Source organism: Diorhabda carinulata, chromosome 5 (assembly GCF_026250575.1).
Source record: "Diorhabda carinulata isolate Delta chromosome 5, icDioCari1.1, whole genome shotgun sequence".
Classification (NCBI taxonomy): Eukaryota; Metazoa; Arthropoda; class Insecta; order Coleoptera; family Chrysomelidae; genus Diorhabda; species Diorhabda carinulata.
The window spans coordinates 1,578,501-1,604,869 of record NC_079464.1 but is presented as its reverse complement, the minus strand read 5'-3'; the positions used below and the strand labels follow the sequence as shown (position 1 = coordinate 1,604,869).

Below are 26,369 nucleotides of genomic sequence, written 5' to 3'. Positions count from 1 at the left end.
AATTTCATTTAATAATTTAATCATATCTTCGTCCTCTGTTAGTACGAAGCAATCTTTTCACTATATATTTTTTTCTTTAGTTCCATCTCTAGTCAACAACAAATGAAAAGATATCTATTAACCTTTCAGCCAACTAATTTTGATCAAAACATTCTCTATATTCATGTTGAACGTTTTCATCGGGAATATGGATTAGTGATTTGTGTAGGATTGATGTAACAAAAGCAATATGGGTAATTGGTCCTTGGTACTATTCTTCACGCTTTTTTCCATCAATCAAGTATTTTGAAAAGACTAAAAATTAAATTCGGCGTAAAATAAAAAATAGCAGTTAATATTTAGGGATTGTTGATAGACATTTCACGCGCCCCACGACTCATTTTTTAGTCTGATCAAAAGAACTCGGTTGATGAGATAGTTTTGTGAGGCTTAGTACCTGGGGTTTCACCGATTATACCTGCTTTTCATCCATCACCTGCACTACATCTTTCCTCTCGATCAAACATTCAGCTGAATAATTTTCCATTTCACATCAATTAATTCAAACTTTCCTGTTTCGATTCCTCTTTTGTGTCCTCTAGTAAAGATTCAATTTCTCATTCATCCACGCAGTCAACGAAGGGTTGTTGTTCTCCTTCCTTTTCTCGTACGCAAAACACAAGTTTTTCTCTATAATATTGAAACCAATTGCTAGGGGTCTTCTGAAATCATCTTTGACATTTCGAAATTCCAGTCTTTTACAGATACTTTGTCAAATTAATATCCAGTGCGAAAAGCCCAAACTTTTCTCCATTACCTAAGTGATATTTTTCTGTTTACCTAATTAGAAAATCCTTTCTCTTCAGTTTTACCAATTATATAATACGCAACAGTGAATATGAATGTTTTTTGACGTTAAATCCCTCGATTTAAAGTTATATAATAATCTCTGAAATGATGGAACAAATAATAAGAAATACTGAGAATCATAAATCTACTCTACTTATTTCTACTATACTCTATTCTACTCTATTCTAGTGACAAAAAACAACTAAAGTGTCAATCGTTGTCCCCTAACTAGTCTCACCTATTTTGTACGGAGTGTATACGAGAGTGAAGATCACATTCCAGTACGGAGTGTATACGAAAGATAAGGAATTAAAATAATACAGGGTGTAGCTACAAATTAGATACCAATGATTAATGTAGAATAATGAGGAATTAAACCACTCCTTGGGGACACGATAGATGAATCAAAACAGAAAAAATTGAATTAATTGGAGTGAAATAAGAAAAATATTCAGCTGAATGTTTGATCGAGAGGAAAGATGTAGTGTAGGTGAAGGATGAATAGCAGGTATAATCGGTGGAGCCCCAGGTATTAAGCCTCACAAAACTATCTCATCCATATAGTTCTTCTGATCAGACTATAAAATGAGTCGTGAGGCGCGTGAAATTTCTATCAACAATCCCTTTCGCTCATATAATATTAACTACTATTTTTTATATTACGCCGAATTTCATTTTTAGTCTTTTCAAAAGGCTCTAAGATCGATGAGAGAGAAGTGTAAAACATAATACCAAGGACCAATTACCCATATTGCTTTTGTTACATCAATCCTACACGAATCATCAATCCTTATTCCCGATGGAAACGTTCAACGTGAATATAGGTAGGTATAATAAATAATTCCATAAAAACAGATTTACGAATGCAAACCGTGAATAACCATTTTTTTCTGTGCTACTAACTAAAAATTCTCTTTATTATTTATTCATGTTTTCAGAATATCATATAAATTGTCATATTTTGAAATTTCCAATTTTCTATGGAGTGTTTTTCAATCCCATTATTTTCTTTTCATCCTCCATTGATGAGGTAGATGTGACCCACTCGCATCGCCCGGTGAAATACCACAGCATCGTATCGAGGCAACGTGAATTGGACTAAGGGTTTTCAATTTCGTCGCTGTGCCGATGCGTCCGCTTTCTAATGTGGGAAAACTTTGAAAAATAGATGGAAGTTGGTATCGCGTTCTTAGGAGTAAATAATTGTATTGTTTTGCCAATTTTCCAAAATTGTTGGTCATACACATTGCCTCGTTTTTTGTTTCTTATTTTCTGTGCTGCGAAATACTCGAAATGTATTATTTTTAAACTAATCAAATTCATTTAGGACTTCGAATTTTTCCGAAATTCTTGATTCCAGAGTTCTTCAGATCAAACTTATTATCTCGTAAACGTAAAACTCAAAGTACCTACCCGCTTATTTCAACATATTTAACATTTTCATGACATTCGTACTGTTGATTGTTGTACAGCTTATATATATATATATATATATATATATATATATATATATATATATATATATATATATATATCTATGTATTCAAAATTAACTTGATACTACCGGGACTTCAGAACAACTTACAATTTTATTTCACAAATTTATCATATCTTCGAAATTGGTCATGATATTTTATTGCCGCTCTGTATTTTATATAACTCAATATTTTCTTCAGTTCCATCTCTATTTAACAACAAATGAAAAGACTAAAAATGAAATTCGGCGTAATATAAAAAATAGTAGTTAATATTATATGAGCGAAAGGGATAGTTGATAGACATTTCACGCGCCCCACGACTCATTTTTTAGTCTGATCAAAAGAACTCGGTTGATGAGATAGTTTTGTGAGGCTTAGTACCTGGGATTTCACCGATTATACCTGCTTTTCATCCATCACCTGCACTACATCTTTCCTCTCGATCAAACATTCAGCTGAATAATTTTTCTCTTCACTTTTACCAATTCATAATTTTTTGATTAAATTCATGTTTTGTGTCCTTTAAATTATTCTTTATATCCGGTGCGATCTCATCTTCAAACTAATAAAATCCATCTTTGACATTTCGATATTTTCCATCTCTCAGTTCAGTTGCATTTGCTCTGTGAAAAACCTATTAAATGATTGTAGCAAAATATTATTATTAGTGTGTTTGTCAGTTGAAACTAAGAAATATAAATAAAATTATATTATTCTATTTCCCTTCATTTCAATCCAAGAAAATTTAAATGAAGTTTTCAACAAAAAATGAGATTAAAGACGATATAATAAAATGATTTTGTTTTATTTGAACCTCTTCCTTTCAATTCCTATTTTAAAAATTGCTTCATAGGTGGCGGCCGCATCTCTTATCTTTAAGGTAAGGACTTGTTGCAAACTGGAGACATCTTTTTCTTAATTTGTGTTGTTACTAGCAAAGACTAGAAATATATTTTATTTGTGTGATAAATAAAATTGAAATATATTGTTTTATTTAATTCCTTCCATTCTATTCCTATTTTACAGCTTTCGTCAACATTAAGGTAAGAACTTGTTGCAACGAAATGTAGCATATGATGAACTCATCACCGATGTTAGCCTTTTCAGAAAAAAATAACTACTTTGTCTTGGTGGCACTTTTTTTCCTCAGCGATCTGCCTAGCAAAGACTGGGAAGATATTTATTTGACTTGTGTAATAAACTTGAATTATATTGTTTTATTTATTCCCTTCCATTCAATTCCCGGCAATAGCTTTCGTCAACTTTAAGGTAAGAACTTGTTGTAGCAAATTGTAGCGAATGATTGTTACATAAATTAAACGCCATTCTGTACAAAAAACAACTACTTTGAGTTGGTGACACTTTTTTTTTTCTCAAGGATTCGCCTCGTGTTGTAGTACTAGCAAAAAACTTGTGAAATAAAATAAAAATATATTGTTTTATTTAATTCCTTCCATTCTATTCCTATTTTTATAGCTTTCGTCAACTTTAAGGTAAGAACTTGTTACAACAAATTGTAACTATCAACTTTGTGACTAATTTTTTTTCACATTCAAAAACTATAAAGATATTTCACATGTATAATTTTCCTTTTCCTATTTTAGATATGAGACCAATTGAGAAAAATAGCAATTAGAAAATGAACAAACAAACTTATTAAAATAGGTTTAATTTTTCTTTCAGTTATCAGATTGACTTGAGAGTTGAGTGTTTAAATGTTTTTGATTTTATCTTTCCATTTAACTAGTTTCCTTCAATTTTCTGTGTGAAAACCAACTACTAACTACTAATTTTTAGCGTGAAGTTACTAAAGTGTTGTGTTTAATTTGAACGTAAGTGTTTACTTGTACAATTTCATGGACAAAAGATTAATTAAGAAATGGAATAAATTTTATTAGCTTTATTCGAAAAGTTATTGAATGAGTTGTATTAATTTTTATTTGTTTTAGCGCCCTGGAAGTTTGTGTAATGGCTAAGGAGGCGGCAGGAGTTGAAGTGAAGTGTTGTTATATTTATGTTGTTATTTCATGATGTAATTTTTTTAGTTTTATTGTAAGAGCTAGGAAATTGATTTTAATGATTTGTAAATATGTTTAAAATTAGTTGATTAAATGTAAGCTTAGGTTAGGTCCACTCCTGGGAGCTGTAAGACCTTGAAGTTGGTGGAGTGGCTCAGTAACTTGCTACTTTTTCGAGCCTCTAGGACGGGAGAGTAGAAGCGAAGCTAACAAACAGCTCACTGTTGAAATAAATTGTGATAAAAAATACGTTGAGACTTTTTAATTTATTCCCAATCTGTCAAATATTTGTTTTGGTTTTATTATTTGGTTTTTCACACAGAAAATATGAAAACTCTGAAAAATATTTATTTAGTAGTTAGGGAGATGTTGAGACTTTCAGGAATTTGGTACGACCTAATACGAGCGGTTGAATTGTTGATAGAAATTTCATGCACCCCTCGATTTATTCTCTAGTCTAATCAAAGTCTTGATTGGAAAATTAGTGAGATGATTATTTATTACCAAAAGCAAATTACTAAGTTGCCAAGTTGTTGAACATATATTAGTTTTGAAAGGAATAACGCTAACAATTATTACTCTGTCGCAATTATAAAAATAGTGCGTGCATAAAAAATAGGACGTGGATCGTTTATGAACTTTGTGAATATAAAACAAATTTTCAAATTTATTTTAACATAATTTGAGAGGTTAATTGTTGATAGAAATTTCATCAGTCCAATATAAATTCCAAATTTCTACAATATTTGAATGACAACTTCAGCTATGTCAGCGATAGGTGGTTAGATTTCTTCTGCGATCCGCCATATTTCGTCCAAAGCTAATTCTCGGATTTATTTATCACAAGCCGCTATTTATCGTATTTATCTAATCTTTTAATTAATTCATTATCCTCATTTATCTAAAATTTCGCGTAAAAATGCATTAAACAGGTACACCCTCCCTCATTCACGACATTTTTCATCCTTCGACCGTTTTCCAGTTTTTATTCCAAGATCCTAGTCACGTTTTTCACGCCACGACATGATAAAAAACTCGTTTCACATGCTATGCCCTACGATAAATGTTATGAAAAATGATGATAAAAAACTTCCATCATTTTCAAGTCCCCGCAATAGAAAAATGAAAACTATAGACCGGATGAAACTGCTAACCCTCGAAACGAGACGTCACCAGACGACTGACTATGCACCTACAAATCAAACAAGTACCAGTACCCGCAGCTCAAAATCCAGAATGGCCTGTCAGTAAAGAAACGCAGCATTTCGTCAAAAGTTAATTCTCGGATCAATTAATCACAAGTCGCTATTTATCGTCATTACCTAGCCTTTTAATTAATTCATTACCCTCATTTATATAAAAATAAAACTTACTGCACCCCAATATTTTATGTTATATCCCTTAATTTTTATGTATAATAACAATGGTCGAAAGAATTTCGTAACACAGGTGAGAAATTAATTTTTTAAATGAAAATACTCCTCTAATAATAGAAAAAATATTCATTAATTCCTAATATCTAGGACTTTTCAATAGTTCAATTATCCCTATTTTTATTGGCTAGCAGGTAGGTAATTTTATAGAGGGGCGGATAGAATCGGTAAATATTATGGCCGAAAAAGTACCTGAACTGTATTATTCAGAATAATAAACATAAAAATAACATTAAAAATTAGTATTTTGTTGAGTTTCATGGTAAGCGGTTCTCTTCTGTTCATAGTGCAAAAAGTGATTATAAAGACGAAAGTGTCGAGTCAAACGCGCCGCAGTTTATTTATGGTGAAATTCAAATACCTTAGAGAAATTTTTCGCCAGTTGAGCGATGCCAAATTAATGGAAGGTATTTTTATTGAGCCACAAATAAGAAAATTGCCGGACGATGACCACGCAGGAACTTATACCGTGGAATGCATTTGTTAGTGTAGTGAGGGGACGCCTACAAATCCCTTAGTGCTCGAATGTCATTGAAAATTCATCATCTCTATTCGCGTCTGACATTTTTTCCCGAAAATTTGGGAGCTTTCAGTGATGAGCAGCGAGGTGAAAGGACCTACCAGGATATTAGAATAATGGGTGATTACGGTTTGTTTTTCAAAAAGAGAAAGTGCAACCCCTCATAAAAGGAAAAAGCTAATTGATAATGAAAGGGATTTTTTTAAAATTTTTGTTTTTAATACACGTGAAGCATGTTTACTAGATGTAAACTATAAATATTGTCAATATATAAGATTTAAAAAAAGTGAAATTATTTTTTTCAATAAATATTTTAAATATTTTACAAATGAATATGATTCTGAAAATGTAACTTAAAAACGTAACTTACGTGTTACAATTATTTATTTTTTTCATATTTTCCATTTTATCACAATATGTTATTCATTCTTGTGTTACTACAAAAACATTTTTTTTGTCGACCATTCTAATTATTCATATTCAGATAAATGTTAAACATTAGTAGAAAAAATCTTAATATATATAAATCTCGTGTCACAATGTTTGTCCTCAATGGACTCCTAAACCACTTAACCGATTATAATAAAATTTGCACACCATGTGCAGTTCGATCCAACTTGAGAGATAGGATAGTTTAAATCTCAAATTATAGTCGCAATTTTAATTTATTGCTAATTATTCGTCTGTTATTATTTGACAGTCAAAATTATCTGTTAACTCCAAATGATTCTAACAGATGTCGATACCTTTCGACTGGGTTGAGTAAGTAATCAATAGATGGCGCTGCTATGGTAAATCTACGAACGTGTCATATAAGCTACATTTTCACAGCATAATTACCACGTGTTGTTGACGCTATAAAATTAATTAAATTTATTTTGTAGTGAACGAAATACCGCATAATTCAATTATTTCCACTTTTTAAATTTTTGGTGTTAGCATAGCCGGCCACGTGTTACTTAGACTGAAATGTTAATTGAATTCATATTATAATGAAGATAATACAGTGAAATTAATCCTGCTTTTTACTTATTTGTGCTTCATTGATCAAAACTTTATAATTTAATTTGAATATATGTATGTAAGTATTATCACATAATTATAAAATTTAATTAAAATGTCAATGAAAAAATGATACACAATTTCCTACACTTTTTCAATAGTTGTACAAATATTTTTTTTTATTGTTTTTATTTAATCTCTATTATTTAGCACTTATTATTTCAATGTGCAATTTTCCGATTGAATTTTTAAATTCATTAGATATACCTGGAATGCCACCACATAATCTTCGATTAAAGATTGGTTCCCCTATTATTCTCCTCCGTAATTTGAATCCGCCTCAATTATGTAACGGTACGCGTTTGGTCATCAAAAAGATCACCGGTAACATTCTTGAAGCAACCATTTTGGCTGGGAAGTTTAAAGGAAAAGTGGTTTTGCTGCCACGTATTCCGATGATACCATCAGATTCTACCATACCCTTCAAAAGGCTACAGTTTCCAATTCGTTTAGCTTTCGCCATGTCTATAAATAAATCTCAAGGTCAAACAATGTCCATTTGTGGTTTAGATTTGGAAAATCCATGTTTTTCTCATGGGCAACTATATGTTGCGTGTTCACGTGTTGGGAAACCGTCGAATCTATTTGTGTTAGCTAAAGACAGGTTAACCAAAAACATTGTGCACCGATTGGTGTTAAATTAAATTGAAATTGAAAGTATTTATAATTCAAAAAAAGAGACATTAATGTTTAAAAGTTTAAGACTGTCTGCCTTGCCTACCTCATTCATGATGTTTAAGCGTCACATGTTATTTACTGTATTATACTGTAATATACTTATTTGTTATAAAATTAAATGGAAATAATAAATCTGATAAATTTTTATTTTGTATTGATTTCTGCTTAATATCAAGTGTAAGAACATTTTAATTAATTGTGTTCAACGTACTTCCCCTTCAAATCTCAATCCAGTGAATTTGTATACCACCATCAACATTTTCGTCTTTGTTCGTAAATAATTTCATTGTACTAAAGGGTTATAGTAGTAGAAAGTCAAATAAGGAGATCACCATTTTTTTTTCAAATACCATCTGTGTAAATAAGCATAGTGGACTCCGTGTCTGATGTTCTTTTATCGTTCCTCTTAGATTGTTTACTATAATGTAATATAACAAAAACTTCAGCCACAGCAACGCGTGGCCGGGTCAGCTAGTAGAAACTATAGAAATTAAACTCAACATAGGGAAATTTTTTTAACAATCAATATTGGACGGACATTCTTATAAAAATCAAATTGAACATTTCTATAACAACCACCTCTCAAAAATAAAAAGATATGAAACATGCAGTAAGAGACAATAACTGAATTTACGAGAAAATTTTGAATTTGTGAAATTACTTCTGGATTTGAATACAAGAAAATAATAAATTTTAATAAATTCGAATGATGGTTTAGAGAATATGTATACTTAAGAAATTTCATACAGATAATATAATGAAAAAAATTGTAAGAATTCAAAACGAAGATGACAAGATCTTCTACGGGAAATGAAATTTATGCAAGAATACAATAACAATGAATAGCTAATTTCTTTCAGAAAACATTTCAGAGTAACAATTGAAAATCGGAATAATAATACACTGAAAATATAATATGTGGATATATTTATCCACAAAATCAGACTTGAAATTACAATATGAGAAAATAATTGAAGATTCAAAAAAAATTAGAGAAAAAAAATAACAAGATATTACAATTGCAGAAATAAAACAATGATAGTAATCCAAAAGATAAAAATATATCCAGAATATAATTTGAAAAATAAATTTTATATTCACAAAAATATTAAACATCAATAATACAAAAATGAATATAGAAAAGACAGAAATTACTTACTACAATTTGTAAATGATGCACTCAAAATTAACAAAAATATTCAAAAGGATTTTGAATAATAAGTTACAACGTAAGCTTAAGCGCCGCAAAAATTTAAAATGGAAAGAGCTACATTGGATGAAAACGACCAATCAAAACAAGGGTTCGAAAGATGTATGCAATTCCAGCAAAGCGATCAGAACATGTGGGGAGGGGCATATTTCATTCCTCTTAGTATGTTTGTGATGAAAGGTTCAAAATTCTGAACACCAAGACCGTTTGTCCCAAAAATTGATAGAGAATATTAAAGTTCTAGCTTTCAAAAATTCAATTTTATAATATTCTACATTGAAAAAAATACAGTGTATAATAATTTTATCATTCAAATAAATGTTTCGGAGTTTACGTTAGATATTTATCACATGATTTTACATCTTCAAATTTCAAGTTTTTAAGTCGATAATGGAAAAGAAGGATGAAAATTTATACAAATGAAGTAGCTGTCAATAGGAAGATTGGGAAACTTAATTTTTCACACAAGTTAGCTTCCTATTTGATGGACTTTGGATAATTTCCATTTCTTGAAAGGTATTTATTATTATTACATACATACTTTCTTGTGTTACCTTCACCAGAGAATATTAAAAATGAATAGATTCAGTGTTTTTTCATTGATATAAATTAGAAATAATTTGCGTTTAAAAATTTGTGGTTCAATTAATAAAATACTCTAGAAAATGATTTTTTTTTTCAAATGATTATTGAAAAAATGGAATTTTATTTTCGAAAAATTCAATTTTATAAAAATTTGTTTAAAAAAAAAAGTATAACTTTGAAAATTTTTTCCAAGTCGCTTGTATGATAAAATAGTCCAGTAACAATGAATAACTAATTTCAGAGTAACAATTGAAAATCTGGAATAATTATATATTGAAAATTTAACATTTATCCACAAAATTACACTTGAAATTTAAATATAAGAAAATAATTGAAGATTGAAAAAAATTGAAGAAAAAAAAACAATTTTAAAATATCACAAGTCCAAAAGATAAAAATATATCCAGAATATAATTTGAAAAATAAATTTTATATTCTCAAAAATATTAAACATCAATAATACAAAAATGAAAATAGAAGAGACAGAAATTACTTACATTTTTAAATGATGCACTTCACAATTCACAAAAATATTCAAAAGGATTTTGAATAATAAGTTACAACGTAAGCTTAAGCGCCGCTAAAATCTAAAATGTAATGACCTACAATGGAGAGAGAGAGAGAGAGAGATTCGTTGGGTAGAATTTGGAAGGAAGGTTTTTTTTTGGGTAATTTGGATTTGTTTGCTTAGGCCCTGATATAGGAATTTTTTTTCCTCTGCAGGGCTGGGTTTGTGACTGTTTTGTTGGGGAGTGCTTGCTCGGCTGCTTCTAGCGGGGTTGTTATTTTTTATCCAAGAATTTTTTTAATTAATTTTTTTTTCTTTTTTTTCCTTTGGGTTTTTTTTATATTTTTTTTGTTTATTTTGTGTTTTTTCTTAATCTGATTTGGGGTGGGCGGGTACAGCTGCGGCTGTATTATTCCCTATCGTCGGACATTTGTCTGGAGAATCGGTTCTCCAGGTTGCAGGGAAACCGCAGAAAACCTGCAACTCCGACGATCGAATGACAGTGAGGGTGGGTGTTGGGGGTCGGAATTTATCTGATTGATATGGGGGAACTATTGAGGAAATTAAGGTAGGATGAGGAGGGTCTCTTTCGCAACGAAATTACTTGATTCGATGGTTCGAATCACTTAGCGGGCTTGGAGGTCATTTAGGCGGCTTGGAATGGGGGTTATGTCAGTATTGACATAAACGATGTTGCTAGGGCTAAGCCTACACTTTTTCAGTGGGAAGTGTTTGGTTTTTGGGTGAAGGCGAAATGAATGCGGTTACCCACGCCGCTGGTTACGGTACAATTATAACCATAAAAAGTGGCTCAATTAATAAAATAGTCCAGAAAATGATTTTTTTTTTCAAATGATTATTGAAGAAAAGGAATTTTACTTTCGAAAAATTCAATTTTATAAAAATTTGTTTTAGAAAAAAACGATGTATAATAGCTTTGAAAAATTTTCCAAGTCGCTTATATGATAAAATAGTCCAGAAAATGATTTTTTTTTCAAATGATTATTAAAAATATGTAATTTTAGTTTCGAAAAAGGCAATTTTATAAATTTCTGCATAAGAACAGAACAGTGTATAATAATTTTATCAATCAATTTTCAAAGTAAAATTAAAAATAAACAGATTCGGTGGTTTTTCTTTAATGATTGATATATATTAGAAATAATTTACGTTTGAAAAAATTGTCCAAGTCAATTCTATAATAAAATAGTCCATAAGATGTATTTTTCTCAAATGATTATTGGTAAAATGGAATTTCAGTTTCGAAAAATTCAATTATGTAAAGTTCTGCATTAGAAAAAACTATATATGATGATTTTATTATTCAATTGTCTAAGTAAGATTCGAAGTTTACCTTAGATAGTTATTACATTTTATCTTTTCAAATTTCAAGTCGAAAATGGGTAGGAATGATGATAATTTATAACAAATGAAGTAGCTATCGATATTCGATAACTCTTGAGAAAATCTTTTATTTTGCAAAATATATTATTACATATATACATTCAACTAACTTGAGCAGAAAACATTTAAAATTAAAAAAGAAACAGATTCAGTTTTCTTTTTTTAAGGGTTAATATAAATTAGAAACAATTAACGTTTGAATAAATTGTTCATAGTCGATTATAAAATAAAATGTCCAGAAAATATGTTTTTTTTTCGAATTATTATTAAAAAAATGTAATTTTCATTTCGAAAAATTCAATTTTATTAAGTTCTGTATAAGAACAAAAAAGTGTATAATAATTTTATCATTCAATTATTATCAAAGTAATTCACAGATCTGAGATTTACAACATTTTATATTTTTAAATTTCAGGTCCAGTTCGGGAAAGAAAAACGAAAATTTATAACAAATGAAGTAGCCATCGATATGAAGATTGCAAAACGGAATTTTTTACACACGCATACAAGATACAATAATTATCACACACATACTTTCAATTTACTTAACTGAAAATACCAAACATAACAAGAAAAATTCATACGAATATTATTCTCCAGATATTTGTAATTTTTTTTTTTCATGCGATTTTTTTGGATGTGAAACTTTTCTATCAAATAAAGAACTCAAAAGTAACTTGATTTTCATATCTTTGTAAGCATCAGACAAAATTTTATCATTGCGTTATAACTTTACTATCACTAGAAAACGAAATCACCCAACCTAATTTAATGTATATAAAAATTTGTAGTCACATATGGTCTTGCCTGCCTCATTTATGATCAAATTCCAAAGACATACATCACACAATCATCCCCATAACAGAGACTTCTTAGTCCACTACGTTAGAGCAACTACTTCAAGCCTGTACTTGTCGTTTCTAGAGAACTAATTTTCTGAAAAAAAATTAGCTTAACTCAACAGCCTCGTGCTCATAGTTGATAAAATCTCAACAGATTACATAGAAAGTCATTTGAATGGAAATCACATCTACAAGTTAAACTTAATTAGTTATATAACCAAGAGTATTGAAAAAATTAACAAAAAGTTCGTTAATTAATTATGATTCAAATAAAAAAATTAGTAAATTGTCAATTGAAAGGATAAAGTTTAAGGAGATTTTCTAAAAACTACAAGTCCTTATTGTACCTGGGGATAACCATGCGATCACATATCACACAAACATCAAAACAAGAAAGTATAAATTCAAAAATTTGGAAATATAACACATCAAAGAACTGCAAACTCTTCATTGTACCTAGATACCTCTAAAAAAATAAATAATTCGTTTCAATTCATATTCAGATGGATTTTTCATATATTGAGCCTCTCTCAATTTTTTTCGAATCTTTCAACAAATTTATCAAAATTAATAACTTTCATAATGCCCTAATTGTTATTTCAAACATATCATCTTCTTTTCTCGTTTCCAAACGAATGGACATTTAACTTTCAAATTTTAATTTACTCCATCAATTTTTACACAAAATTTCACCAGAATCTAATCAATTTTATCAAAGTTATTTGGATAATATTCTCAAAATAATCTTTGTATTTTAAATGGTTTCTAAAGACATTTTGGAAAATAATGTATTGTATAATTTCTTAATATTTAATCTAAATTTTAATAAAATTTTTCGAATTAAGTCAAAAATAAAGTGGCTCTGTTTAATAATAAATAGGTAATTATGTAAACGAATTTGAAACGATATCTCCGTACGTAAACAATCAAAATGTTCCTGGAATCCTGTATGTGTCCTGTCTCCTGTATGACTCCTGTTTGTAACCATCAACAAATTATCATGGAAATAATTTTCATAGCACACCCAATAAATAACAAAAAAAAAACATTTCATTTGAAATTAATCTTGAAACTGTTATAAAAATGTTATTTAGACGTGTATGACAAATTTTAGTATTTTCTTTACAATAGGAAAATTGTTTTACATTTAATTTGTAAAGAATTTATTACATAAAAAATTTATTTTTCAGACAGGTTAAGTTTTGGAAAGAAGCGTGACACAGAAAAACGATAATAGAAAATAGAATTTTACATGTATTTATATATTCCTGATGCAGCAGCATTACCATTTTAGAAACACATATATTTGTAGTTTGAAATACATATTTGTTATAAAAATTGAAGAAATATGTTTTTTTGTTATTTATTCAACAATCACCTACCTTTTGGCATACCGCTTTATTGATTCGCACACCATATATTTTTCGTTTTTGAATGTTGAAAAAGTTATTCAAAAATAAATTCAAACTATTTTTCTTCAATAATTAAAATCTGTAACTGTATTAATATCAACAAAATATTCCTAGAATTCCCAAAAACACAAAAACCAACAACATCTGATCAAAGTTCTGCTCACTCAATAAATAACAAAAAAAAACATTTCAATCAAAATTTGATGCAATAATTCGGACCAAAAATTTCAGAAAAATTTGAATAAAAAGTTTTAATAACTGATTTTAGCATTTCCTTCATACGAGGTACATCCACAAGTTCCATTTCTAAGTTGCAATGAAAACCTATATTTCGAATAGTCATAGGGGATGAAATTTTGGTATCTTACCATACCCCTAAGCAAATTTCGACACCTCGACAACTCATTTCCACCGTTTGCTCCGACTTTTGCCGTTTAATTTTGGCGCATGCGTGGAAATTAAGAAACAGAGCAAACTCCGAGGATTACTGTCAAATAGTTTTTGTTTTTTTTCACGATAATGCCCCATCTCACCCTCTGACGTGACATAAAACTTTCTTTGTGGATATACCTCGTATATCATATTGAAATTGTATTACATTCAATTTTTGGGAAAAATATTAATTTCTCAGCATAAATTTTGGAATAATGGATGGAGAAAAATTTATTTGATTTACAATATTGGAAAATTTCAACGTACGTTTAAATGAATTGAATTATCTAGCAGTACCAAGTAGAAACGTAAAATATATAGTTTGAGTTATTTGTTATGAAGAATGGAAAATCTTTTTTTTTGTTATTTATCCAACAATCACCTACTTTTTGGCAAACCGCATTATGGAACGTGCACTACATTTACATTTCGTTTCGTTAACGGGTTAAAATTTCGCGTAGAATCGCGCACCAACACCTGAAACAAAAACATGAATTCTAATATTTTTTCTAAATACCCTTGCAATTAAAAAAGTACAAAAAAATTATGCAAATGTCCCCTTTATTTATTCACGTCAAACAATTAAATTAAACATTATAATTATTTATAGATTGCCCCTATATGAATAATAACTGAAAATTATGTAACTACTATATGAATAATAACTGAAAATTATGTAACTAAATATTAAAAAAAAAACTTTTATTATTTCTTAAATCTGTCAGCCACTAAAATTTTTCCCCTCGTAAATATCAAGTCCACACTTTTTAGGTGGTACCCGGTATTATAAATTCAAAGTTATATTACCCAAGATGTTATAATTTATTCGACTTGAGTGAGTTAGTTATAAATGAAAATTATATCAATAAAATCAGATTTTCAAAATGAACTTCACAAAAAATATCCGAGTTGCAAGCAAAAAAGTAAAAAATCACCCACCTAATCAAATTTGTCGAATTCGCCTTCGTGGTTTTCAAGTTAAACAAAATATAACATGAAAATTTTTTACGGAAAATTACTTTTTCACTAAATTTGCGATTCTCAAATCAAAATCCCTACAAAATTATTCAAAATCATTCTCACTAAAACGATATTTTAAAATAAAATTCTGTTCGCTTTCGAATTCCAATTATACAAAAAATTCCTTTTTTGTTTCAAACTTGATTTTATTAGTTGTTTACAACTAAAAGTTTTGAGATTTTAAGACAGAAGAGAGTCCCAGTTACATGAAGAAAATTCTTGAAGGACATTTTATAAAACCCAATTGTATTAAATATCGTAAACACTTCATCAGCATTTATTTTATTATAAATATGATTTATTGTAAACAACTTAGTAATGTTTATAGTTAGTTCGCTTGTGAGATTAATTATATTCATTCAACTTATTGTAATTTTGTGTAAAATAAATTTTTAAAAATAATTTTCGAAAACCGAAAATTATAATTGGCGCAGTTATTCGGATTAGTGCGGTCGCGATTTTTCACGCAAAGTGCGATAAAAAATTCCGACTACGTACTTCAGTACAGCAGCACTAGATCTACGTGTTCAACGAGGAACTTTAGGACTTCAGATAGCTGTAAGTGCCAAGTTTCCTTATTTTTATTCCTTTTTTTTATCTATCCTTATCAAACTTTGAGCAAGGAAGAGATAATCTAATAATTTTGAATATATAATTTTTATGAACGATTTAGATAACTTATTGAATACATTTGGTAATTTAAACTTAAAAATAAATTTTTAAAAATAATTTTCGAAAACCGAAAATTATAATTGCCCACATTATTTTATTTCTGAAATTATTTTTACCAAAAATTTTTACCAATTATGATATACAGTGTTTTTCTCAACTATTTGTATTTTCTAATATAATATTAGAAAAATAAAAATCATATATATGTTTTCTAGTAGTTTTCCAAAAAAAATTCCGTTCTTACAAACACATTTTTTGTAAATGCTTTGCAAAGTAGATTATATATATATAAGGTGAGTCTTCTGTATTTGAGATTTAAAAAAATTCATTTTCGTAGCTATTTAAACATCAATCACGGTTACAATCTAAACTTATCTACAGGATGTCCCCAAAATAATCAATCAAACCAAAAAGACGATATCTCATGATATCAAATTAATTTTACCAATTCGTGTATAAAACTAGTTATTTATTTTTGTCTTTTAACCTGATATAGATGTTGAAAGAGTTACATAGAGTGTACCAAATAATAATTGATATCATTAAAAATCATATTTTGAAATTATCTCGAACTATACTGAATGTTGCAACCCCTTTACAAACCAAACATATTATTTAGTTGGATGGGAGCTCCTGTATATTAGGTATACTGGATTGATCATATTTTCTGAAGAAATGGTAATAATTACGGTTTACAATAAATTTTAGCAATTTTCTTATAAGTTTAACGTATAGGGAATACTAAAAAAAAATTACACGAAGATAAATTACAGTGTGATACATTCGAAACAAGAAATATAATGAGAATTTCAATTTTGGACTCACTTTGTATATAAAATAACAAATAATTACTATTTAATCGACTACGATGATATTGCATCTTATTAAGAAAGTCACTTAGGTAAATTCTTTTTCTTAACTTACAATAACTTACAGAGGGTTCTTTCATTTACCTACCTCTCATATAAATTTGTATACACCTCTCAAAGGAGTAAAAAAATTTTAATCTCATTTTCAAAAAATTATATTTAAATCGTTCAAGATAATTTCAAAATATGGACCTCAAATACAACTAATAAAAAAATGTTTTTGATACGTATTAAAACGACCCCCTAATACTAATAAAGTAGGCACTTAAATAAAAAATGTTTCCTAATGAAATTAATACTCAAAATTTATGAAATCCAGCTATTCAATAAGAGATGTCACTATTGGGCATTCGACCATCAACCACTGTTCGTAGAGTATGGGATTCAATTTTTTAGAAGTTTCCATTCATATTTCCGTGATGGTGGACACATTATTCAATAAAAATAGGTATGTTTCTTCACTCTGACACACAACTTTGGTCTTAATAAAAAAATAAATTGGTGTGAAAATAACGGACGCCATCTTCCTTTCAGTTTTGTAAATAGGTGACAAAAAGTCAAGAGCCGAGACATACGAAATAGTAGAAACTAGCGCTGCTAGTACAAAAAATCTAAACCAAATTCACGTTTTAGAGTTATTGTAAATAGAATAAGTGACGCAATTTGCTAATTTATGTCCCAAGTAAATACTTTTGATTTCAAGATAAATTTGCGCCTTTCCATTTTGCAAATCCATTCGAGAGTATTTCGTTACTCGATTAAATAGATACGTAGAAGGAGCTTACTACAGAAATTTCCATATCTCAATTTTTTTAACTTTTTTTTTATTTGAAGAACTTTTCAGTAGTGAAGTGAAAAATTATTTATTTGGATATAAAACCAACATTTCGGCAATACTCTGAGAAAAGCATAATTGATTTCTGGAATTCTGAAATCTCCGAATAAATAATTTTTCACCAATTCCCAATATTCCTTCTAAATAAAAAAAGAAAAAAGGAAAAAAAATAAGAAAAAAGAAAAAACACACACACAGATAAGCCGGCTTTTTTTTCGTTTAGTTCATTCTTATTGCAACTTGGGGGCGCTGAAAACTGTTTAAAAAATCAATATTGTGTGTCCAAGTCTGAAACGGATGGTCAATAGTTGTTTGAAACGAACTCTACCATTTTGTACTAGGTGGCAAAGGGCCGCACAAGAACCTCGCGGAGGCCGCAGGTTTCCCACCTATGCCCAAGAGAATTGTTTATTGCCAAATGTTGTTGGCTTCATTATTGGTGACGATGCATTTCCGCTAAAATGTATTTGATGAAACCATATTCAAAAGTATCACTTTCGGAAGAGCAGAAAATTTTTAATTATCACCTTTCTCGGGCAAGAAGGATAGTAGAGAAAGCTTTAGTTAGTTAGTAGATTTCGTGTTTTTGAGAAGCCTATAGCATGCTTACCAGAAACTGTTGATAAAATTATGAAACGCTGTTGCGCAATACACGACTATTTGCAAATAACTTCTTATAACATTTATACCCCAAATGCAGTGACGGATTAAGACTAAGCAATCCATGCCTGTGGGTATGCCAGACATTTTTACAAATTTCCAGACTCTGTGAAAACTTGTACTAGAACCGCGACTTTAGAGGTATGTTAGCGGTTTATTGAGTCATTATCACTTTATTTGTACTGTTTAGTGTATCCCAGGGTGTGTGTTTAGTTTTATTTCTTTCTTTGATTATGTTACCTGACGCCTGATAATATTGTAACCATCCCTTACCTTACCCACACATACGCGCGTGTACAGAACGTCTACCACTACAATGAAAGGTGATGCCCTAGGCAATTGCTTAATTTGATTAAGGGTTAATCCGTAACTGCCCAAATGGATCTGTCGATGAAGAAGATATACAAAGCGGCCAAATTAGATTAGATATTTGAAGAAATGAGACTAATGTACATTTGCCGTCTGTAAGAACTTTAGGAAGTAATCATTCTTCAAGACATGCAAGAGAAATACGAAACCGAATCTACCAGTACCTTATGGGTGAAGGTGTCGTCTCATGGCAGCAGCGGATGATTTTTTGATTGTACTTTAATATATATGCTACAATATACTTATAAGGAGATTATCCTTGTACCCAGGTCTTTTATTTTCCTCTACATTACGTAAAAATGCGTCCATTTCCTTGAAACATTTTACATTGGGAATATAAATATCTTCCGATCCTGCTCCCGACTTCATCAAATCCCTTATTTTCTTTTTTTCTTGAGACTGAGTTGACCTCAACGCACGTATCTTGTTTTTCATTTCAGGCACTCCGAATCCCTTTATGCCCATGATCTCCTCAATTTCTTTATACGCCGAATCCCGAGCTTGTTAATTTTTATAAATTGCAGCCCTTGTGCCTCATAGGCATCGCCTTTCGCAATATTCTTCTACAAACTTTAATGTTGTCGCTTCACTCTAACGAGACATTTTAACACGCTACCAAATCAAATAAAAATAATCCCCTCACTCTGTACTAATAAACTAGACTGAAGCAACCTGTCTACACTCGTTTAGTCGGCGTTTTAGTTGTCGGAAAGCAGTGGTGGGAGAAACTACTTACTCAAGTAAATAGAAATTGTTTCTATTCAATTGACTAAACAGTTTACTAAATTAGGTATTTGCGCAAGTACTATTTCAAGTTGTTTTCACCATACAAGTAACTAAATTTAGCTACTTGATTTGGTAACTTGCTTTAGGTACACGTTTAAAATCGGCTATATTTTTAAGTTTTATGCATTTTTAGTTATTTAGTTTTGATACTGTCAAAAGATAAAAAAGAAGAAGAGGGGACCTTGATAAAAACATAGTAGCTAGTAAACCTGATAATGAAAGTATTAATAAATAAAACTACTAGTAAATAAATATATTTTTAATAAAAGAAGCAATTGAACAATAAACAACGATACATGGTGTCAGAAGCTTAGTCGAAAATCGCCGACAGCTTAAAAAGAATAAAAAATAAAAGTTAGACAGAAGCCATTTTCCCTCCAATAAATATAATAAAAAACGAGAAGTTAAAAATAAGAAAATCGTACGGATGTATCAAAAGTGTAGTGAAAAATGGAATACTTCAAGTCCCCGGAAGCGTTTAACGTACAGGAGCCACATGGATGGTCCAAATGGAAGCAAATATTTGAAATATTTTTGTTAGCTTCAGGAAAAAGCACTACTTGTATATCTATAATACATTTGAAACAACCAAAACTTCAAAACTAGATGATGTGTTATTTTGTTTTGATGATCATTTCTTACCCAAAGAAATGTAAGTATGAAAACAATTAAATTTAACAGCATACAGCAAAAAGAAGGTCAAAATATATACTCAAGCAGCAAACTGTTTGTTTGTGTTTGTATGTGAAAAAGGTCAGTGTAAAAGCAGCTATGCAGAGAGGCTGATAAAAGACAGAATAGCACTGGGTGTTCTGGATAAATAGGTTCAAAGACATTTATTAAGAGAACCATCAATGTCATTAGACAAGATGCTTCAATATTGTTTTTACACAAATGTGAAAGATGTGTTTTCAGTCATCAACCTAGACAATGCCCCTCTTATAATAAAACTTGTGTAATTTGTCAAGGTAAAGGCCATTTTGCTAAGGTTTGTTTTTTCAAGGACAAACAGCACCAAAACAAGTGGTAAGAACGAGGTAATTATTCTAATTCCAAATAGCCAGAAAACAGGAGGCAGGAAGAATATCGGTCAAATGAACAAGATGAAGCTGAGGCTAAGAAACTAACATCAGAAGTACAGGTTTTGGGCAATGTAAACTCAGAATTCAGATATTATAAGTAGGGACAATGGAGGTATTGAGAATTCTATTTTTATTAATGAGCATAAGCCAAATATTAAAAACAATAGCTGGTATGAACCTATTACTGTTAACAATATGGACAATTGACATTATGTTTAAGCTTGAAACAGGAGCTGAATCTAGCGTTGTACCTTTGAAATATTTTAATGATCTAAATGTTGATAAATCTAAAATTATTTCAACATCCATGACAATAATTTCCTATTGAAATTTTAAATCGAAACCTCTAGGTCACATAATACTTGAGTGTTTTTATAAAAGTCAATTTAAAAATGTTGAATTTTTTATAGTTGATTTAGAGTCAGGGCCTTCACTGGAGTTAGGTGATTGTTTACATTTTAACATGATATCTAGAGTAAGTATAGTAGAAGATGAAATACCAGTTATACAAACACAAAGGAAGGTACCATTGGCCTTTAATGAAAAACTCAAATCAACGTTAGATGATCTTGAACAAAAAAGTATAATTTCTAAAGTTGAGTATCCAACTGATTGGGTTAATTCATTGATGATTGTTAAGAATTCTAATGGATTACTTTGTTTGTGTTTAGATCCAAAACCATTGAACAAATATATTTGTCGAGAGCATTATATTATTCCTAGGTATGACGAAATTTTAGCTAAGCTGGAAGGAAAAGCAATTTAATCTGTAATTTAACTTTGATAAGCTGCAATATAAAATGGCATTGTTAATTTGTTAGATCAAATCATAACAAAAAATGGAACACAACCTTCTAAAAAAAATGTACAAGCTGTTTCGGCTATTGAAAAACTTTTAGACACAAGATATTTACCTAGTCCTACAGAACTAGAATTCACTATTCATGCACTCTCTTTAACTGTACCGATGTCTGCAGAAAAGGAAATTGTTTTTCAAAATTCTGTTAATAATGATTGTTGAATAACTCATAGCCCAACACTGATAAAAAGTTGACTTCTGAATTGAAATATTCCTTTAACTTGAGACATAACAAATATTTTTCTGACAATTTGCTATTTTACTACATAGAAATTGTTGTTCCTTCTGAAACTTATAAGTATTAGGTTTAAATTAATACATTTGACCAACTTTGGAATGTAAAAATGTAAATTACAATCACGTAAAATTGTGATATGGCTCAAAATGTCTAAAGATATTGAGAACTATGTAAGAAATTGTGAAACTTGTCAATTCAATAGGCCAGCTAACCCGAAAGAGACTCTTGTACCACATAAAACACCAGAAAGGGGGCGTCCATAAATTACGTGAGACATTTTTTAGGATTTTTCGACTCCCCACCCTCCTGATGAGATTTCGTAAGATTTTTCTTTACTACCTCTCCCCCCTCCCCCATTCTCACGTGAGATTTTTTATAATGTGTTTTTGGCTGTAAAATTCATTGGATTTGAAAAAAATACAAAAAAAAAAACAATTTGCTCTATCACTTTTATTAAAGACTAGTATACAATTGTGATTTGAGAATATTGCCTTAGTTTAAAATCACTGTGATGAAATTAAATAATAAATACTTCAACGTAAATTAATAAGAGATTATTCTAATTCAGTCCATGGAGACTCGTGTACTCTCAAGAGTGTCTACTAGAACCAACGTATTCAAATAATTTTCAATGAAATCATCTGCTCCTTCAACTTCGTTCTGATTGAGCCACTCCAAACCGTTGTCGCTTGCACACAGTCGCTTGTCTTGAAACAATACGCGATGGTCGCAATTTAAGTGTTTGCACATCTCGTGCATGATGATGGATGCGAAATAGATACCACATGTATTGCAGCATCTCTTTTCTATATCGTGACGTAAACTTGGACAATAGAGGTCATCATAAGGCATGCTTGTGAAGGTGTGTAATGGTTGAATAGGTAGGCAGTGGCGAATGAAGAATGTTGCAAATGTTTTTCCATCATGCTGTTCAGGATCCGGAATCGCCGGATCTCCATTAACTTGAATGGGATATGGAGGTAATAAAAAAAGATCATGTAAAGAACTCCGACGCGGATTGCAGATTGTTTTACCGTGGAGTCAAGATGTGTCTCAAAACAGTCATGGGGAAGAACAACACCTGATAGTTCTCGGCTAAGTGGAGCCATGCGTCTCTCTACTCTATTGAAAGCACTTCTGCCGGGGCATTAGTCCCAATGAATATTCTGTCAAATTCATATTTTTTAAAATGCTGTATAGAATGTACAATTACTTTCCGATATCGCGGGTTCTCATCGGGACCGCCATCGTTCGAAATAATAAGGACAGGCTTCGTTTTTCATTAATTTACCAAAAGGCTGAAGAGTTAAAAGAGTGTCCAAGTCTTCAGCGTGACTAGTTGCAGTCGAAGACGAGTGCTTACCACTTCGGATTGCTATATATGTTGGTCCACTATATGAGACGGCTTCTGGCCGCCCCATCTCATTCGGTTTTACTTCACACAAAGCATAGACACTCGGGATCAATTTATGTCTTGCAGTAATTATAAAGTCGCGATCTGGTAACGACACTTTATACTCAACGTGCATTAGCAAAGGCGCCTGTTTGTTTGCTGTTGTCAATCCTATGGGGACCCATACTTTGTCATCTTGGGATAAAAAAGACATAGAATCAGGGCCAAGTATTGAGGCTACAGTTTCTAGTGACCTTATGGAAGCTACAGAAAAGTATTGGTCTTGGTGCGCTTTATGATGGTCTGCTTCAGGACGACTCAACTTCACCGTTACAGTCACTACGTGGTGCTTAGCCTACCGCGTATCTGCCCGTCTAGGCAACAGTCGAATGTAAGCGGCGCTTCGAGAAATATTAAATCCCAGCTCGATAAGTTTTTCAGTGAGCAGCTCTAAAAGACTATGGACACTAGGAACAATTTCACAGCGACTCCGTTTCAGACTGCTCTTCCTCCAAGCGCGGACGTCTAGAGCTTGCTCGAGGTATCAACGATTTTGCTGCTCCAGGATTTTTAGAACACAATTCGATAATTTTTATTTTTTCTATGCTTCATCGAGTATACTCTTTGGTTCTCCTTAGGTTTGAGCTGTTTTTCAAAATTATCAATTTCTTGCCGCAACTTCTCATCTCAGATCGTCGCTGAATTTTCCGTTTTGTAGCACCTGTAGGGGAAAGAAAAAATAAAGAAAATGTCGCACATACAAAAAAAAGGTAAACACTAACCTGCCAGTTGAGGTTCATTATCGTAATCTTGATCCATGAGCCGCTGATTACAGTGAGAAATCTCATTTCGAGTCACTGATTCCTCATTTTGAATAATCTTGATGTTAATTTCAGTTTAACTCGCGCATTCTAAGTTTGACATACCTTGAGCGCTTGTATCAACTTGTGTTGAAACATTATTAGAGCTCCGAGTGTTTCCCTTGAATAAATATATCATTATAAAGACTCAAGATTCACGAATTAGAGACGTTTAGAACAAAATTATGCATTTTTTAACTTTCCGCTAAGAAGATCTATATTTTTTTCTCCTCAGCACAATCTCGAAATATATTGTACATAAAATTAAATTTCTCCTATTTCTTATTTCTTAGACCTTTTGATATATCAATGCATTTAAATTTTCTGATTTTAGGTCTTTAAAATAGCTAAAGGACATAAAATCAAGAACATTTAGATGAATTAAAATTAAATTTATAGCATAAATAAATAAATAGAGGTATCTAACCTACCTTAGAGAGAGAGACCTTTTTTTCCGCTGCTGATCAATCTCATGCTGAATATGTTTCACCAAATCTTCTTTCTTTGGATACTTTTGTTTTGCTGTGTTCCATAACTTTACCACTTCTTCTTGACAGCATTTCTTTGTCTTGTAGATGTGTCTTTTAACGTAAGCATTATAATATTCTTGAAAACTCATGTTTAATCATTAAAATAGTATCAAAAAAGTTGTTAAATAAAATATTTGCGGGCATCAACAAAGCAGGTTATAGCACTTGTACTTGCGTCGTTGTTACTCGGCTCTTTACGCTGCGACATTCATCGAGTCGAGCGTATCGATACGGCTGGTCGAAAGCACATAAACAATCGGGGAGCTATTGTGCTACTTTGCGGAGTTCGGGGTAGTACGACAAACACCATTGTGTAAAATTTCGCATATATTTTTATTCTAGAAAAATTTCTTACTTCAATTTAACTTTACTTTCACACAATTCTACATGGTTTTCTATTGAAAAAAAAAAAATACGTGATATTTGTTGAAACCTCCCTCTCCCCAAGTGAGATCTGGAAAGATTTAACTTGACCCCCTCCCCCTTTGAACACCTCACGGAACTTATGGACGCCACCAAAGACCGTGGCAAATATTATTTTCTGACTTTTTTGATTACCAGTCCAAAAGCTATTTGTTAATTGTTGACAGCTACTCTCATTGGTTGAAAGTTTTTCCTATCCAAAATAAAACAGCTTTTTCTATGATCAAGCATTGTAAGGATTTGTTTTCTAAATTTGGTGTTCCTGATATCTTCTATGCTGATAATGTTCCCTATAACAGTATAGAATTTAGAAATTTTACTAAATCATAGAATTTTGATTTGGAATTTTCTGTCCTTTTTTATCACCAGTCAAATAGTTTTGCAGAGATATATGAATGAATATCTCTAAAAACATGATTAAAAAATGTATAATGTTTTCGATGCATCGATTTATATCGAATATCCCTAGTCCTGTCAAGAGATAGAAAAAAGAAGAAGATAGCAAAGTGATAAAAAACATGGTAGCTTGAAAACCTGATAATGAAAGTGCTAATAAATAAAACTACTAGTTAATAAATATGTTTTTAATAAATCATATAAAAAAAGAAATTGAACAATAAACAACGAAACAACATGAAACAGTTGATTGACTTGTATGCAAAATACAGGAATGAAGTTGGTACTTTCAAAGTAAAAATGGTTAAAATTATGAAGCTGAAGAAAGCCACAGAGTTTAAAAATATTAGCATCCAAATAACACCAACATTATGAATTAGTGAAAGGTAGTAGAAAGAAGCTTCAGTACATATGCGGATAACCAGAATGAAACAGGTAAATCTTCCTATATTTAGTATCCTCATGATGTGAGTAAAATGAAGATATGTTAGTTAGTGTTTGCTAATAAAATTGAGAATTAAATGAAAAATAGGCTATCAAAGAGAAAATTAAAATAATTTATAAATAAACAATTATAATTGGATATTTATTGTTCAATAGTGACAAAAAAATTGTTATTGATTGTGATAGGGATTCTAACTAGAAGGTGTATTGTAAATCAGTTTCTTTCGTTTAACAAATTAATTCCAAACATTCATTTATTGTGAACCTTCAAATAACTCCTAATAAATAAAATGAAAAATTGAGGAATAAAACATTTTTTTCTGGAGTTGTATTAGATTAGCCCATATTGTATTATCAATTTAAATCTGTTTATATAACTGATGGAAAATAATCTACATCCAATTGATATATGAAATGAAAAAGGTTCTATTAGCAGCTGTTTTCAGTATGGCTGGGGATTTGGATACTTTTGCTGGTTTGTACTCTTGTTCTAATGTCTGTTAAGGCAATCAGGGAAGTGAGT

At 30.6% G+C, this 26,369-nt stretch overlaps 1 protein-coding gene and 3 long non-coding RNA genes across 11 annotated transcripts in view; 1 reads left to right on the top strand and 3 right to left on the bottom strand.

Annotated features, from left to right (window-relative positions):
• Window positions 1-4,386: 4,386 nt before the first annotated feature.
• Window positions 4,387-8,938, bottom strand: LOC130893983 (uncharacterized). Its single transcript, XR_009059274.1, has 2 exons — window positions 8,229-8,938; window positions 4,387-7,804 (listed from the first exon to the last, which is right to left on the bottom strand). It is a non-coding gene; the product is annotated as an uncharacterized LOC130893983 (long non-coding RNA).
• Window positions 8,939-11,755: 2,817 nt separating this feature from the next.
• On the bottom strand, window positions 11,756-17,314 carry LOC130893981 (uncharacterized). Its single transcript, XR_009059272.1, has 2 exons — window positions 15,350-17,314; window positions 11,756-14,887 (listed from the first exon to the last, which is right to left on the bottom strand). It is a non-coding gene; the product is annotated as an uncharacterized LOC130893981 (long non-coding RNA).
• A 4,921-nt stretch (window positions 17,315-22,235) lies between these two features.
• LOC130893982 (uncharacterized) lies at window positions 22,236-24,783 on the bottom strand. Its single transcript, XR_009059273.1, has 3 exons — window positions 24,485-24,783; window positions 23,976-24,174; window positions 22,236-23,914 (listed from the first exon to the last, which is right to left on the bottom strand). It is a non-coding gene; the product is annotated as an uncharacterized LOC130893982 (long non-coding RNA).
• LOC130893977 (ATP-dependent DNA helicase pif1-like) overlaps window positions 23,913-26,369 on the top strand; it is a 120,895-nt gene continuing 118,438 nt past the window's right edge. For all 8 annotated transcript variants that reach the window (XR_009059271.1, XM_057800448.1, XM_057800446.1 and 5 more), the window contains exon 1: window positions 23,913-25,837. The gene's annotated coding sequence lies outside the window, so the exon portion shown is untranslated. The remainder of the gene's footprint in view (window positions 25,838-26,369) is intronic.